Source organism: Somniosus microcephalus, chromosome 3, assembly GCF_052327205.1.
Source record: "Somniosus microcephalus isolate GS21.2 chromosome 3, FLI_Smic_1.0, whole genome shotgun sequence".
Classification (NCBI taxonomy): Eukaryota; Metazoa; Chordata; class Chondrichthyes; order Squaliformes; family Somniosidae; genus Somniosus; species Somniosus microcephalus.
The window spans coordinates 148,690,175-148,706,339 of record NC_140989.1 but is presented as its reverse complement, the minus strand read 5'-3'; the positions used below and the strand labels follow the sequence as shown (position 1 = coordinate 148,706,339).

General features: G+C 48.5%; 1 protein-coding gene across 7 annotated transcripts in view; it reads left to right on the top strand.

Moving 5' to 3' along the window:
• Positions 1-14,983: 14,983 nt before the first annotated feature.
• gzf1 (GDNF-inducible zinc finger protein 1) overlaps positions 14,984-16,165 on the top strand; it is a 38,459-nt gene continuing 37,277 nt past the window's right edge. For 5 of the 7 annotated variants that reach the window (XR_015077554.1, XR_015077553.1, XM_085981748.1 and 2 more), the window contains exon 1: positions 14,986-15,281. The gene's annotated coding sequence lies outside the window, so the exon portion shown is untranslated. Of the gene's footprint in view, positions 15,282-16,165 lie in introns of all 7 variants that reach the window. The other 2 variants (XM_085981743.1, XM_085981745.1) reach the window with 2 other exon arrangements.

Genomic DNA, 16,165 nt, shown 5'->3' with positions numbered 1-16,165 from the left:
GCTGGGACAGGCAGCGACATCGGAGGCAAGCAATAACGGACTGGGGGGTGCACTCGGGAGACGGCCGGCGCGGCAAGCAGGTCAGCATTTAGACCTCCGTCAGAAACGAGTCTCCAACAGTGAATAAATGGAAACCACAGTAAAACACCGTTGTTATCGGTAGCAGCGGTGGGAAAGCGTGGGAAGCGCCATATCTTGCTACAGAAAAAAAAAAGTGCGGGAAGCGCCATATCTTTTCTTTGAAATGCCTAAGTCTGGCAATATTGATGCTTCTGATAGCGAATCAGAGCCTAACTTTGGCAATATTGATGTTTTTGATAACAAGATAGAGGATTGGACCACATATGTAGAAAGAGTGGAGGTGTTTTGCACCGCAAATGGAATAGAAGATGAAAAAAAAGCTTCAGTGCTTCTGGATCTAATGGGCGCAGAAACATGCAAGCTGTTACGCAACTTAATCACTCCAGCCGAACCGATGGACAAGAATTTTGAGGAGATTGTTGATACCCTACACTGCCAATTCGAGGCAGGACTGGCAGATTCTCTGCAAGACAAATTCATCTGCGATCCCCCAAGTGTAGAAACACAAAAAGAGGTATCTTCTGGGAAAGATTTAACACTGGACAAGGCTTTCAGTGCAATACGAGCGGCAAAGATACAGCAAAGGCCACAGGACTTCGGCACCCATGAAATGACACGGGGTTTCGAGAGATGTTATCGCTGCGGCAGATCCAACCATGACCAGAGGAATTGCTGGTTCAAAGAAAAAGCATGCAGACGATGCGGAAAGTTAGGACACATTCCACGTGTATGCCGATCTGAAAATAAAAAATCCACTAACGGGAAAAGAATCAATAAGGAAAAGCAGAGGAAGGTACAAATGATGACGGACAGTAGCTCCAAAGACCAGAAGAGCGATAGCGACTCCGGGAACAAGAGACTAAGCTCTCTCAAATTACATAATGTAATTGCCAATGAAGATTACCAGACCATTTGGGTTACCCTCATAATAGCAGGGTCCCCAGTTAAAATGGAGCTAGATACAGGATCAGCTCTAACCGTAATAAATCGACGAGATTACGAGAGGCTATTTTCGCATATACCTCTAAAAGACACATCCATTATCTTAAAAACATATACGGGGCAGAAAGTATACCCCAAAGGAAAAATAAAGGTGCCTGTGGTATACAACGGCAAAGAAATACAAAAGTTGTATTTATACATTCTACAAGATGGTGGTCCACCGTTGTTGGGACGTGAATGGATAAGGAAGATACGTTTAGACTGGCACTCCATTCAGGCACTGACGGTGACCAGTAAGGAAAAAAACAATGATGACATCATACCTGAACGATTAAAAGACATCTTGGCCAACGCCAAAGAAGTGTTTCAAGAGAAACTAGGAACCTTGAAAGGCATCACCGCCTCAATAAAAGTGGACGATGCAGCAATTCCAAAATTTTTTAAGGCAAGACCGGTACCATACGCAATACGTCCGGCAGTCGAGGCGGAGCTGGAGAATTTGGAAAAGGCAGGCGTATTATCCAAAGTAGATTGGAGCGAATGGGCAACACCCATCGTTCCAGTCATGAAAAAAGCATTGAAAAATGGCTCTGAGGAACAGAGAAAAATTCGCATCTGTGGGGACTTTAAGGTGACTGTAAACCCGGTCCTTCACACGGTACAGTATCCTCTTCCGAGGATAGAAGATATTTTCGCCTCACTATCCGGAGGGAAACGTTTCACAAAAATTGACTTGGCACAGGCATATCTACAGATGGAGGTTGAGGAGACCTCTAAAAAGTATCTCACAATAAACACACACAAAGGCCTGTACCAGTACAATCGACTGGTTTTTGGAGTAGCATCAGCTCCAGCTATCTGGCAAAGAGCTATGGAGCAAGTCCTGCAAGGGATTCCGGGGACTCAATGCTACCTAGACGACATCCTTATAACAGGAGAAAACGACAACGAGCACCTTGCCAATTTGGAGCAGGTGCTCACTAGGCTGAAAGAACGGGGCCTACGAGCAAATCGCCCCAAGTGCAAATTTTTCCAAAATCAGATATCATATTGTGGCCACATAATTAATAAGGAAGGGTTACATAAGTCACCTGAAAAAATTGAAGCAGTTATAAAAGCCCCAGCACCTGAAAATGTTTCACAATTAAGGTCATTCCTGGGATTAATAAATTACTATCATAAATTTTTACCGAACTTATCAACTATTCTACACCCTCTTAATGATCTTCTACAGACAGGAGTGATTTGGAAATGGAACGAAGACTGTAAACGTGCCTTCCATAAATGTAAAGACTTAATCACATCCGAGAAAGTTTTGGCTCATTACAACCCATCACTACCAATCAGACTGGCGTGCGATGCATCCCCTTACGGCATAGGAGCGGTATTGTCCCATAGATTTCCTGATGGCTCGGAACGGCCAATAGCTTTTGCGTCACGCTCATTGAACTCAGCTGAGCGTAACTATGCCCAGATAGACAGGGAAGCACTCAGCCTGGTATGGGGAGTGAAGAAATTCAACCATTACCTACACGGACAAAAATTTACCTTGCTGACTGACCATCAACCCCTCATCTCCATATGCAACCCTAAAAAAGGTGTCCCCATTATGACGGCACAAAGACTACAGAGGTGGTCCCTTTTTCTAGGGGCACACCAATACAACATTGAATACAAAGGGTCAAAACAGCATGGGAATGCTGACGGTTTATCGCGCCTACCATTGCCAACGATAGAAGAGGCACCTACAGTAGACCCAGTAGAGATATTCCACTCTACCATAGTGGAATGTCTACCGGTGACAAATTCTGCCATTGAAAGGGAGACAAGAAATGACCCTACTCTCTCATGGGTCTACGATTTAACAGTGAAGGGATGGCCAGCACATGGCGAACCACTGTTGCCAGCATTCTCGCAAAGAAGAGAACAGCTGTCAGTGTGCCGAGGAACCTTGATGTGTGGATCCAGAGTGGTGATTCCACCCAAACTCCAGGATAAAGTGCTAAAGGAGCTTCATGAGGGGCATCTGGGTGGAGTGAAAATGAAGAACCTAGCTAGGGCGTTTGTATGGTGGCCAGGTATCGATGGAGTCTTCGAAGACATGACCAAGAGCTGCCTAGGATGCCAGAAGGTCCAAAATGCTCCACCACAGGCCCCTCTACATCCATGGGAGTGGCCCTCATCTCCCTGGCAAAGGGTGCACATCGACTTTGCTGGTCCATTTATGGACTCAATGTTCTTAATCGCAGTTGATGCACACTCCAAGTGGCCGGAGGTAATAAAGATGTCCTCCACCACCACGGAAAAAACCATCACAGTATTAAGGACCATATTTGCCAAGAATGGGCTGCCGGAACAGATATGTTCTGATAATGGACCGCAATTTGTGTCCGAAGAATTCAGAAAGTTCTTAAAGAACAATGGGGTAAAGCACTACACGTCCGCCCCATACCATCCCGCCACCAATGGATTGGCTGAAAGGTTTGTCCAGACCTTCAAGAAGGCCATAAAGGCCATGGGTAATGAAGACATAAAACTTCAGCACAAGGTGGATAACTTCTTATTTGCATATAGGAATTCCACACATATGGTTACCAACCAAACTCCCGCCATGATGTTCTACAATAGAAACCTAAGATGCCGGCTGGATTTGGTCAAGCCCAACATCCGAAGGGACGTGGAGAACCGGCAGTTTCAGGGCATGAATGAAAGGCCAACTAGGGCCTTCCAGATAGGCCAACCGGTTTTGGCCCGGGACTACCGTACCGAGAAATGGCAGCCTGGAACTATCTGTACATGACTAGGACCACTGATGTATACCGTGGACATCGGAGAAAGCATAATAAGGCGCCATGCTGACCAAATCATCAAGTCATCCGAAAAGGGACAACCTACACCACCACTCTATACATCTAACGATGAAGTAGAGATACCCATATCTACCTCCGATCCGGTGATACTGGAACCCGATGAACCCGACACTGGCCTTCAAGCCGAATCAGCCTTGTCAGAAGAACCTACTACACCACCAGAAACTACTACACCCCCGAGGCGTTATCCAGACCGAGTCAGGAAGCCTCCTGAGAGACTAACTTATAATTAATTAATACAGCAATGTATATTATTTTGCATATAAACATATGATTAATAATTACTTAAAATATGATGTACTAGTTAGCTAGAAGGGGAGGAATTGTGGTGTATGTGCCTTTAAGAGCCCCAGGTGTGCGTAATGCCGGTAATTGCCACTTGGGCTATATAAGCCTGTGTATTGTGTATATCCTTTAGAACCCCCCCCCCAGACTTGCTTAGTAAATACCTATGAACCAACTCCTGTCTTCAGTGTCTTTATCTACACACGGACACTACACCTCCCTCACCTCTTTTTCCGATACATTGATGACTGTATCGGTGCCGTTTCCTGCTCTCGTCCCGAACTTGACAATTTCATTCACTTTGCCTCCAATTTCCACCCTTCCCTCACCTTCACATGGTCCATCTCTGACTCTTCCCTTCCCTTCCTCGACTTCTCCGTCTCCATCTCTGGGGATAGGTTATCGACCAATATTCACTACAAGCCCACTGACTCCCACAGCTACCTGGACTACACTTCCTCCCACCCTGCTTCCTGTAAGGACTCTATTCCATTCTCCCAGTTTCTCCGTCTCTGCCGTATCTGCTCCGACGATGCCACCTTCCACACCAGTGCTTCAGACATGTCTTCCTTTTTCCGCAACCGAGGATTCCCCTCTACTGTGGTTGACGCTGCCCTCGACCGTGTCAGTTCTATCCCCCGCACTTCTGCCCTCACCCCTGCCCCTCCCTCCCGGAACCACGATAGGGTTCCCCTTGTCCTCACATTTCACCCCACCAGCCTCCACATTCAACGGATCATCCTCCGGCATTTCCGCTACCTCCAAAGTGATCCCACCACCAAACGTATCTTCCCCTCCCCTCCCCTTTCAGCATTCCGCAGGGACCGCTCCCTCCGAGACACCCTAGTCCACTCCTCTATCACCCCAAACAGCCCTTCCCCTTCGCCTGGCACCTTCCCGTGCAAGCGGAGGAGATGTAACACCTGCCCCTATACCTCCCCCCTTCCCACTGTCCAGGGCCCCAAACACCCCTTCCAGGTGAAACAGCGATTTACTTGTACTTCTCGCAATCTAGTATACTGTATTCGCTGCTCACGATGCAGTCTCCTCTACACTGGGGAGACCAAACGCAGATTGGGTGACCGCTTTGCGGAACACCTCCGTTCAGTCCGTAAGGGTGACCCCGAGCTTCCGGTCGCCTGTCATTTTAATTCACCGCTCCATTCCCACTCGGACCTCACCGCCCTTGGCCTCTTGTACTGTTCCACGGAAGCTCAACGTAAACTCGAGGAACAGCACCTCATCTTCCGATTAGGCACTCTGCAGCCTTCTGGACTCAATATCGAGTTCAACAATTTCAGATCATAACCTCGGCCCTTATTTCATATTTTCTTGTAATTTTTCCACTCCTTTCCCCCCCCCCCACCTTTCCTTTTGTTTCTCTCTCACACCTGGCAGCTATCTCTTGCCCTGCCAGTACACTTTACACCTAATCTCAGCCTATTACCATCTCGTCTAGCTTCTAATACCTTTTATTGTCTCTTTTACTTCTTTTGTTTCTTTTATCCGATCGCAGCCCTGCCTCTGATCTATCTTTTCTTTCCAGTTTTGAAGAAGGGTTCGACCCGAAACGTCAACTCAAATTTCTCTCCACGGATGTTGCCTGACCTGCTGAGTTTTTCCAGCATTTGCTATTGTTATTCCAAATTCAGTACCCTGTTCCTGCCTTCTCTCCATATCCCTTGATCCCTTTAGCCTTAAGAAATATATCCAACTCCTTCTTGAATATATTTAATGAATTGGCCTCTACTGCCTTCTTTGGCAGAGAATTCCACAGGTTCACCACTCTCTGGGTGAAGAAATTCCTCCTCATCTCTGTCCTAAATGGCTTACCCCTTATCCTTAGACTGTGACCCCTGGTTCTGGACTCCCCGACCATCGGGAACATCCTTCCAGCATCTAGTCTGTCTAGTCCTGTTAGAATTTTATAAGTTTCAATGAGATTCCCCTCTCATTCTTCGAAACTCCAGTGAGTACAAGCCCAATCGACCCAATCTCTCCTCATACGTCATTCCTGCCATCCCAGGTATCAGCCTGGTGAATGTTCGCTGTACTCCTTCCATGGCAAAAACATCCTTCCTCAGATAAGGCGACCAAAACTGCACACAATACTCAAAACGTGGTCTCACCAAGGCCCTGTACAACTGCAGCAAGACAGTACTCAAACCCTCTCGCTACGAAAGCCAACATACCATTTGCCTTCTTAACCGCCTGCTGCACCTGCATGCTTACTTTCAGCGACTGGTGCACAAGGACGCCCAGGTCTCGTTGCACTTCCCCTTCTCCCAATCTATTGCCATTCAGATCATAATCTGCCTTCCTGTTTTTGACACCAAAGTGGATAACCTCGCATTTATCCACATTATATTGCATCTGCCATGCTTCTGCCCAATCACCCAACCCGTCCAAATCATACTGGAGTTTCTCGGCATCCTCCTCACAGCACACACGCCCACCCAGCTTTGTGTCGTCTGCAAACTTGGAGATATTACATCTAGTTCCCTCGTCCAGATCATTAATATATATTGTGAATAGCTGGGGTCCAAGGACCGATCCCTGCGGTACCCCACTAGTCACTGCCTGTCACTCGGAAAAAGACCCGTTTATTCCAACTCTTTGCTTTCTGTCTGCCAACCAGTTCTCTATCCAAGTCAATACCTTGCCCCCAATCCCATGTGCCTTAATTTTACACGCTAATCTCTTATGCGGGACCTTATCGAAAGCCTTTTGAAAATCCAAATACACCACATCCACTGGTTCTCCCTTATCTATTTTACCAGTTACATCCACAAAAAATTCCAATAGATTAGTCAAGCACGATTTACCTTTTGTAAATCCATGCTGACTTTGTCTGATGCGGTCACTTTGTTCCAAGTGCTCTGCTATTACGTCCTTTATAATGGACTCCAGCATTTTCCCCACTACCGATGTCAGGCTTACCGGTCTGTAATTCCCCGTTTTCTCTCTACCACCCTTTCTGAACAGTGGAGTAACATTAGCTACCTGCCAATCCATGGATACTGTTCCAGAGTCTATCGAATTTTGGAAGATGACCAGCAATGCATCTACTATTTCTACAGCCACTTCCTTTAGTACCCTAGGATGTAGATGATCAGGCCCTGGGGATTTATCGGCCCTCAATCCCATCAATTTCCCTACAAATACTGATTTCTATCAGTTCCTCCATTTCATTAGACCCTATGTTCCCCGACATCTTTGGGAGGTTATTTGTGTCCTCCTTTGTGAAGACAGAACCAAAGTATGTATTTAATTGGTCTGCCATTTCTTTGTTCCCCATTATAAATTCCCCTGATTCTGACTGCAAGGGACCTACGTTTGACTTCACCAATCTTTTTCTCTTCACATAAAGCTTTTACAATCAGTTTTTATGTTCCCTGCAAGCTTACTCTCATACTGTATTTTCCCCCTCTTAATTAATACCTTTGTCCTCCTTTGTTGGATCCTAAACGGCTCCCAATCCTCAGGTTTACTGCTTTTTCTGTCCAATTTATATGTCCTCTCCTTGGATCTTATGCTATCCCTAATTTCCCTTGTTTGCCACGGTTGAGTCACCTTTTTGTTTTATTTTTATGCGAAACTGGGATGAACAAATTCTGTAGTTCATCCATGCGATCTTTGAATGTTTGCCATTGCCCATCCACCGTCAACCCTTTGAGTGACATTCCCCAATGAATCCTACCCAACTAGCACCTCATTTCATCGTAGTCTCCTTTATTTAAATTCAGGACCCTAGTCTGAGTCAACTATTTCACTCTCCATCTTAATGAAGAATTCTATCATATTATGATCGCTCCGACCCAAGGGGCCTTGCACAGCAAGATTGCTAATTAATCCTTTCTCATTACATAATACCCAGTCTAAGATGGCCTGATCTCTAGTTGGTTCCTCGACATATTGGTCCAGGAAACCATCCCGTATACACTCCAGGAATTCCTCCTCCACAGTATTGTTACTAATTTGCTTAGCCCAATCTATATGTAGATTAAAGTCACCCATGATAACTGCTGTGCCCTTATTGCACGCTCCTCTAATTTCCCGTTTAATGCCATCCCCGACCTCCGCATTACTGTTTGGAGGTCTATATACCACTCCCACTAACGTTTTCTGCCCCTTGGTAATTCTCAGTTCTACCCATACAGATTCCACATCATCAGAGCTAATATCTTTCCTTTCAATTGTGTTAATCCCCTCTTTAACCAGCAATGCTACCCCACCTCCTTTTCCTTTTTGCCTATCTTTCCTTAATATTGAATACCCCTGGATGTTGAGTTCCCAGCCTTGGCCACCCTGGAGCCATGTTTCCGTAATCCCAATCATATCATATTCGTTTACCTCTATTTGCGCAGCTAATTCATCCACCTTATTACGAATGCTCCTTGCATTAAGACACAAAGGGCTAGAAATTCGGTATCGCCCCGTTTGGGGCGCTAGTCCTGGTGAAGCGCTAAGTTTAGCGCCAGGCGCAATTTAATTATTTAAACTAGCCCACCAAGATTGGGACAAAGAACTAACCTGATTTGGTGCGCAGATAAGGGCCATCCAAAGGAGTATAATTGTAGGCCCACTGCCAACCTCTCTCTGCCCTTGCTCCCGGCTCCTGCTCTGGCCCCTCGCCCTCGTGGCTACTGCTCTTCCCCCGTCCCGCACTTACCGCCCAGCCACTGCCTGTGCCTTCCCCATTCCATCAGGGATGCCCGGCATTGCGCCAGGCGGACACGGACAAGCCAGGCCAGGCCAGGTGGGAAGCGACGAGGCGAGGTGGTGAAGAAGACGATTGAAGAAATGTTTCGAATAATCGGGCCTTCAGTCCAGCTGACCTGCGACTATCTTCCTGCAAACTCCAACTGCCGCCCGAGGAAGAGGAACCTTCATCCCTGCGAGGTAAAGTACCCAAGCAGAGACTTTAACTTTGGGGTACTTGTACCTGGACAACGCCCTTGCAGCACCCCGAGACCACATGACGATGGCAGGCTCCAGAGAGCACAAAGAGCGAAGCCCAAACCCCACCGCTGTTTTGGATTCAGCAGATCTTTGATTGGTGAGCATGAATTCTGACCCCTCATAGCTTAATCTAGTTAGGTATAGGGGGTGGGATAAGGATAAGGGGATTGTTAAAATAGTCGTTTTCCCTCGATGTGCCGTGTGTTCCCCATTCCCTGTATAAGTATAGTTATTTTGTATTTGCCTGTAAATTTTATACTAGTAACTTTTCATAAGGTTGTGTTAATTTATTTTTCAATAAAAATCTTGGTTTTGCTTACATCTAAATCACCTGTCTACTCGAGTCTTTTCTGTATCGCCGCCTGTACCTAAGTCCGGTGTCTAGAACTTAGGGGCGTGGGAGCAATTTGAACCGCTCACAAACAGTCAGAGGCATAACTGACTGGGCGTACGCGCCAACCCCACACCACCCCCTACAACGTCCGCATCACCTGTGCCATGACAGGAGCTGACGACTGCTGGACAGACCACCGCCTAATCCGCTCTGTCATCTCCATCAATGTAGCCCCAAAACAGCGGCAGAAACAGAAACAATGCCGCAGGAAAATTAACACGGGAGCACTCAAAGACCCCGCTAAGAAAGCCCTATTCAGTCTGCGCCTCACAAACAACCTGACGACTCCCAGTGATGCAGAGACACAGAGTGCCCACAGCATCTGGTCTGCACTCAAGGCCTCCATAATCAGCACCTGTGAAGAGACGCTCGGTCACTCAACCAGGAAACACCAAGACTGGTTCGACGAGAATGACCAGGAGATCCAGGAGCTAATAAGCCGCAAGCGCAAGGCATTTCTGATCTGGAAACAGCAACAGAACTCGAGAGCAAGAAAGCAGCTCTACAGAAGCCTGAAGGCCGAGGTCCAACAAAAAAATCGCGACCTAAAGAACAGATGGTGGGTGGAGAAAGCACAGGAGATCCAGCAGCTAGCCGACAACCACGACGTGCGTGGATTCTTTAGCGCAGTCAAGACCATCTACGCCCCAAGCACCCAAGGCCCTTCCCCACTGCGGGCCAAGAACGGAGAGGTACTCATCAAGGACAGGGAACCAGTCAGTGCCCGCTGGAAGGAGCACTTCGAAGATCCTCTTAACCACGACTCTGTCTTCGACACGAGTGTCCTCAACTCCATCCCACAGCATGCTACCCGCCACCATCTCAGCACAACCCCAGCCCGGCATGAGGTTGAAAAGGCCATCTGACAACTGAAGAACAACAAGGCCTCAGGAGCAGATGGAATCCCCGCCGAGGCACTAAAGCATGGCGGAGATGCACTACTGGTGCGAATTCATGAACTCATTTCTCTCATCTGGAAGGAGGAGAGCATGCCAGGGGATCTCAGAGATGCCGTAATTGTGACCATCTTCAAGAAAGGTGACAAGTCCGATTGCAGTAATTGCAGAGGAGTTACCCTGCTATCAGCCACAGGGAAAGTCATCGCAAGAATCCTCCTCAATCGCCTTCTCCCAGTGGCCGAAGTGCTCCTCCCAGAGTCGCAATGCGGATTCCGCTCACTAAGGGGCACAATGGACATGATCTTCACCACACGTCAATTACAAGAGAAATGCAGGGAAGAGCACCAACCACTGTACATGGCCTTCTTTGATCTCACAAAGACCTTCGACACTGTCAACCGTGAGGGATTATGGAGTGTCCTCCTCAAATTCGGCTGCCCTCAAAAGTTTGTCACGATCCTCTGCCTGCTTCACGACGACATGCAAGCCGTGATCCTGACCAACGGTTCCACCACAGACCCAATTCACGTATGAACCGGGGTCAAGCAAGGCTGTGTCATCGCACCAACGCTCTTCTCAATCTTCCTTGCTGCAATGCTCCATCTCACCCTCAGTAAGCTCCCCACTGGAGTGGAGCTAATTTACAGAACAAACGGGAAACTGTTCAACCTCCGTCGCCTCCAGTCCAGATCCAAGGTCGTCCCATCCTCTGTCATCGAATTACAGTATGCAGACGATGCTTGCGTCTGCGCTCACTCGGAGGTCGAACTCCAAACCATCGTAAACACCTTCACCGAAGCATACGAGAGCATGGGCCTTACACTAAACATCCGTAAGACAAAGGTCCTCTACCAACCTGCCCCCGCCACACAGTGCTGCCCCCCGATTATCAAAATCCACAACAAGGCTTTGGACAACGTGGACCACTTTCCATACCTCGGGAGCCTACTGTCAACAAGGGCAGACATCGACGACGAAGTCCAACACCGCCTTCAGTGTGCCAGTGCAGCCTTCGGTCACCTGAGGAAGAGAGTGTTTGAGGAGCAGGACCTCAAACCCGGCACTAAGCTCATGGTCTACAGGGCAAGCAGTGATATCTGCCCTGCTGTATGCCTCAGAGACATGGACCATGTACAGCAGGCACCTCAAAGCACTGGAGAGGTACCACCAACGCTGCCTCCGCAAGTTCCTGCAAATCCATTGGCAGGATAGGCGCACCAACATTAGTGTTCTTGCTCAGGCCAACATCCCCAGCATCGAAGCTCTGACCACGCTCAATCAGCTCCGATGGACAGGTCACATTGTCCGCATGCCCGATACGAGACTCCCAAAACAAGCGCTCTACTCAGAGCTCCGGCACGGCAAGAGAGCCCCAGGTGGGCAGAGGAAACACTTCAAGGACACCCTCAAAGCCTCCTTGAAAAAGTGTAACATCCCCACCGTCACCTGGGAATCCCTGGCCCAAAACCGCACAAAGTGGAGGGGAAGCATCCGGGAAGGCGCCGAACACCTCGAGTCTCTCCGCTGGGAGCAAGCGGAAGCCAAGCGCAGGCAGCGCACGTCAACCCAAGCACCCCACCCACCCGCCCCTTCAACCACCGTCTGCCCCACCTGTGACAGAGACTGTAGGTCCCGCATTAGACTCATCAGTCACCTGCAAACTCATTTTTAATGTGGAAGCAAGTCATCCTCGGTTCCAAGGGACTGCCTAAGAGAAGAAAGAGTGGTGTCCCTGCAGCATGTCTTCTATACTGTTGCGTAGGACTACGGTGGTGGTGCTGCAATGCCCATCTTTTAATGCTGGCTGCTGAATCCTGAATCTGCCTGCTTGCCTTGCATCCCTGGGCCAAAAACCAACCTGTTCAAAAATAATGCCTTTTTTTTTAACCAATCGGTCACATTTCTCCCCAGCAAGAGTGCGAGATTGTAAGAACTACGTGGCATAGTTTTTTTATATTTGGAGATCAGTCCCGCTTCTTGCAGCCAGAAAGAAAAGTAATAATTTTGAAGAAGTTGTATTTGAATGTGGAAAAGCAGACCAGTCGATGGTTGTCTGCTCCCAACTACCTGTTTTCCTTCATTGTGTCACATATGCAAAATGATGAGTCTGGAAATAAAATAGGCAAACATAACACTTGTAAAAACAAGTTGTTGAAAACACAATGAATTAAAAGATAAACAGCCTCTTTGAAGAGGTTGTTTGCAAATATCTACGACGAATAATTTTCTAAAATATTGAGAATTTAAATTAATTTCAAGCAGAATAGTCCAATTACTCTGCTAATCTTGGTGATTTTTTTTTGCATTTGGGCAGGAACACCACATCTCAGCCTCGCATTTCCACCGGCCTGTCCCATGTCCCTGTTTTCTAGTATGTGAGACGGGATAGATTTACCACCATTTGTCAATCCAAATGACCCCGAAGTGGAATGCAGAAAGGCAGCACTGGGTTAAGGAACTTTGTTAAATAAGAACATAAGAAGATAAGAAATAGGAGCAGGGGTAGGCCAATCGGCCCCTCGAGCCTGCTCCGCCATTCAATAAGATCATGGCTGATCTGATCCTAACCGCCAATCCACTATCACAGAACCATCTCCTGAATCTAACAGAATTAGACACACGAAATAGGAGCAGGATCAGGCTACACGGCACCTGGGCCCGCTCCGCTACCCACAGGGCCATGACCGATCTGAACCTAGACTCGTCCAAATTCCTGCCCGCTCCCCGTAACCCTTAATTCCCTTTACTTCTAGGAAACTGTCTATTTCTGTTTTAAATTTATATAATGATGTAGCTTCTACAGCTTTTTGGGGCAGCATATTCCATGGACCTACCACCCTCTGAGTGAAGTAGTTCCTCCTCATCTTAGTTTTGAAAGAGCAGCCCCTTATTCTAAGACTATGCCCCCTAGTTCTAGTTTCACTCATCATCGGGAACATCTTCCCCGCATCCACCCGATCCAACCCCTTCACAATCTTATATGTTTCAATAAGATCGCCTCTCATTCTTCTGAACTCCAATGAGTAGAGTCCCAATCTACTCAACCTCTCCTCATATGTCCATCCCCTCATCCCCGGGATTAACCGAGTGAACCTTCTTTGTACTGACTCGAGAGCAGGTATGTCCTTTCTTAAGTATGGACACCAAAACTGTACGCAGTATTCCAGGTGCGGTCTCACCAATACCTTGTACAACTGAAGCAATACCTCCCTATTTTTATATTCTATCCCCCTAGCAATGAAAGCCAACATTCCATTGGCCTTAATCACTTGCTGCACCTGCATACTAACCTTTTGAGTTTCGTGCACCAGGACCCCCAGATCCCTTTGTACTTCAGTACTTTCCAGTTTCTTGCCATTAAGATAATAACTTGCTCTACGATTTTTCCTGCCAAAGTGCATAACCTCACACTTTCCAGTATTGTATTCCATCTGCCAAATCTCTGCCCACTTACTTAGCCTGTCGATGTCCCCTTGCAGGTTTTTTATGTCCTCCTCACTCACTACTTTCCCTCCCATCTTAGTATCATCATCATATGTTACACTCGGTCCCCTCCTCCAAATCGTTAATATAGATTGTAAAGAGTTGGGGACCCAGCACTGACCCCTGCGGAACACCACTAGTTACTGATTGCCAGTCTGAGAATGAACCATTTATCCCAACTCTCTGCCTTCTGTTAGATAGCCAATCCTCTATCCATGCCAGAATATTACCCCCAATCCCGTGATTTTTTATCTTAAGCAATAATCTTTTGTGTGGCACCTTGTCAAATGCCTTTTGGAAGTCTAAATACACTACGTCCACTGGTTCCCCTTTATCCACCCTATACGTTACTTCCTCAAAGAACTCCAGCAAATTTGTCAAACATGACTTCCCCTTCATAAAACCATGCTGACTTTGTCCTATTAAATTATGATTATCCAAATGTCCTGTTAATGGACTCCAAAATTTTACCTACCACAGATGTTAGGCTAACCGGTCTATAGTTTCCAGCCTTCTGTCTACTGCCCTTTTTAAATAAGGGTGTTACATTAGCAGTTTTCCAGTCTGCCGGGACCTTTGCCGAGTCCAGGGAGTTTTGGAAAATTATTACCAATGCATCCACAATCCCTACCGCCACTTCCCTCAAGACCCTAGGTCCCTCAGGTGATTTATCCGCCTTGAGTCCCATTATTTTACCGAGTACCACTTCCTTCGTGATTTTGATCGTGTTTAGCTCCTCCCCCCCCCTTTAGCCCCCTGTTTGTCCAGTGTTGGGATATTCTTAGTGTCTTCTACTGTAAAGACTGATGTAAAATATTCATTCAGTGTTTTTGCCATCTCCATATTTCCCACCATTAATTTCCCGGTCTCATCCTCTAAGGGACCAACATTTACTTTAGCCACCCTTTTTCTTTTTATATAACTATAAAAACTCTTACTATCTGTTTTTATAGTAAATAAAAGTGTAATCATGTAATATATTTATATATTAAGCCCACGAATGAACGACTTTTGATGCACTGTTGCTTCGTCTCTTGAAGTGTTTCATTCATTTTGCGTTCAGACACTGGAAATCAACCGTCGATCCTCTCCCCCAAACACCACCTTCGTTGATTCACCCTCTGCACTCGGGAGCTGGCCGCCCTCACAACGCGCATGCGCATCCTGGTGACGACGGAGGTTGATCCCCGCGGCTGCCTCTGCGTTGAGCGGCCCGGTGGGTGAGCGGAGTGCGAGAGGCGGACGTTTGTCTTGTTGTGGTTTTTGGGCCGAGCTCGGGCCTCAGTGCCGCCCGATGGCCACTTAGAGTCCCGGCTTCACACAGTCCTGGCACCCGGACCCGGAGCAGCCCAGCCCCGGAGTCAGGTAAGTCCAGACAAGAGCCGCTGTTGGGAGCCGCGGCCGCCGCCCAGGGTGAACCGCGTTAGGGCCGGGCTCACCCCTGCTCGGGGCGGGAGCCTGTGCAGCCGCCCCCCGCCGGCCGAGGGGGACTGACAGCCGCCGGGGGAGGGAGCTGTGCCCGGCGCTGGGGAGCGGGTGTGCGGTGGTGGGTGAAGAGAGAAGGGCTGAGGGACATTGTCTGCTGGATGCGGTGCGGGACAGGTGGAGGGAGCAGCACAGGGTAGACCAGGCGGTGGGCAGGCTTACAACCCTCCCTCCCCCCCCAAACACACACCTCCACGTGCAGTTCCCCCGTGCACACCCACCCCCCCCCCCCAAACACACACCTCCACCCCCCCCCCCCAAACACACACCTCCACCCCCCCCCCCAAACACACACCTCCACCCCCCCCCCCCAAACACACACCTCCACCCCCCCCCAAACACACACCGCCACCCCCCCCAAACACACACCGCCACCCCCCCCAAACACACACCTCCACCCCAAACACACACCTCCACGTGTAGTTCCCCCGTGCACACCACACGCAGCCCCCCCGCACATACACACACACAACACACAACCCCCGCGCCGTGCCCGCGCGCCACCGCCGTGCCTGCGCGCCGGCCCGCAACCCCCGCGCCCACGCCCAACCGCCGCGCCCGTGCCCCCACACACCCCGCGCGCGCATCCCGTGCACCCCGCACCATGTGATCTTATGGGAGAGGCGAAAATCCTGGCCAGTTTTGGGGGGTTGGAAATTACTCTCCGAAACACCCTTCTCTCTTCCACGCCGCCACCCCCCCCCCCCCCCCCCCAGCGATCAAAACTCGTCCACAAGATCACTCTGACCCTGATAATTCTATGT